General features: G+C 56.4%; 1 pseudogene; it reads left to right on the top strand.

Moving 5' to 3' along the window:
* Window positions 1-377: 377 nt before the first annotated feature.
* Window positions 378-1,246, top strand: LOC136542980 (uncharacterized; annotated as a pseudogene).
* Window positions 1,247-1,936: the final 690 nt, after the last annotated feature.

A 1,936-nucleotide genomic window follows, 5' to 3' on the forward strand; every position in this document is an offset into this window, starting at 1 on the left:
CAAGGGAGCCAGATCCTGCCAGAGTTCATGGAAACATGGGTATTCTTCTATTGATGCATTTGTTATAGCACTCAATTGTCACTACTTGTAACCATGTTTGTGTTTGTCCGCAGTCGGCGACGCATGGTGGGGAGCAAATCAACGAGTTCACGGGGTACGCGCTTGCTCACATCGGCAAAGCGAAAGCACCCACCACCGTGTACAGCTCATCGCTCGGGCCAGAGAAGTACACCAGCCCGGTCGTCTACGACAAGCTCACCAAGTACACCGCAGCAGCTCGAGAGCGCCATGGCGATGACTATGACCCCGCCACCGAGCCCCTGGACACTGACCTCGTGATGAGGATTGGAGGAGGGAAGCAGCACGGCCAGTACTTTATGGCCAACAGCATCATCGACCCGTCATCTGTTCAGACGCTAAGCCAGATCCGCAAAGAAGACCGGCAAAGGGGGGGGCGGATCGCAGATCCCCATAGCGCCTCGGCAACAGAGCAGCGCGCAGATGATGACGACACTTCAGGTAAGTGGAGTTTCATTCGTCGTTCACTCGTTTCACGCATGATGTGCCTTGCCTTCAAATACCATCAACCATTCTGGTGTAATATTGCAGGCCACGGTCCAAGAGCTGCAGGCGGCCCAGGCAGCCCAGGCGGCTATCCAGGCGCAGCGGGATGCGGCCCATCAGGAGCAGCTGCTGGCACTTACGCAGCACTACCAGAGACAGTTGGCGGACCTGTCCCTACACTTCCGGGCCCAGATCCTAGGAATGCAGGAGCCTCCTGCCTCGATCTTCGCTCCACCACCGATAGTTCCACTGCCTATTCCTGTACCTGGTCAGGTGAGTACAATGATTGTCGCTTTAGCTTGTGCGGCCAGCCTATAGGTACTAATTACATCACTTGGTCTTTGTGCAGGCATCGTCGGCGGGTTCGAACCCGACTCCAAGTGGTAGCCCTCCACTGGGTCCTTCTCCACCGCATGGCTGGGCACCTTACTAGAGCTTCCCCACGCAGCCGTACGTCTGGCCTCCTCCACAGTCGCAGGGGTACTCCTCCTGGCCGCAGCAGGGGCACTACGGGCCTCCAGGCGTCTGTCCGCAGCAGCTGGGGCAGTACTGGCAGTACAGTTCGGCCCCGCAGTCGGGTTGGTCGCAGCGGGAGCAAGGTGGGGGCACGACTCCGAGTTGGTCTCCGTGGGAGCAAGGTGGTGGGGGCTCTGGGACCCCTGGGGACGGCGCCTCGAGCTAGGTACTACACTTGTCGCTTTTGGACCTTGTATGGATGACTATGTATGGATGACGATCGACATTTGTCGCTTGTGTATGGATGACTTGGAGGATATGTGGGTACCATGCTATATATGTGATGTGCGGATGAAAATGGTATTTTGTTGCTATATATGTGGGTCATATGCTATATATGTGATGTATGTGTTGAAATGTCGTGGAAATGCAAGCAAAACAGAAAAGGAAAGAAAAAAAATTCCCAGGTTTGCCGATGGCCAGCCGTCGGCAAACCTGAGATTACTTGTCAGCAAATCCCAGGTTTGCCGACGGCTTCCCAGGCCGTCGGCAAAATGACCATAACTTTGCCGATGGCCGGCCGTCGCAAAAATAGTTTGCCGACGACCGTGGCCGTCGCCATAGAAATTCCGAAAAAAATAAAAAACGCTTTGCCGATGGCCGTGCCGCGTCAGCCGTCGGCAAAGCCGCCGTCAGCCTGACGGCGCGTCGGCTGACGTGGCGCCTTTGCCGATTGCTGATGTGGCCATCGGCAAAGCTTTGTCGATGGCCTGACAGTTGGCCGTCGGCAAACCTCCCTTTGCCGAAGAAATGTCTGCCGATGGCTCTTTGCCGACGGCCACGTCGGATTGCCATCAGCAAAGCCTTTGCCGATGGCAATCCAGACTTCGCCGATGGCTGCGGGCCATCGGCAAAC

The sequence above is a fragment of the Miscanthus floridulus genome, chromosome 3 (genome assembly GCF_019320115.1).
Source record: "Miscanthus floridulus cultivar M001 chromosome 3, ASM1932011v1, whole genome shotgun sequence".
NCBI lineage: Eukaryota > Viridiplantae > Streptophyta > Magnoliopsida > Poales > Poaceae > Miscanthus > Miscanthus floridulus.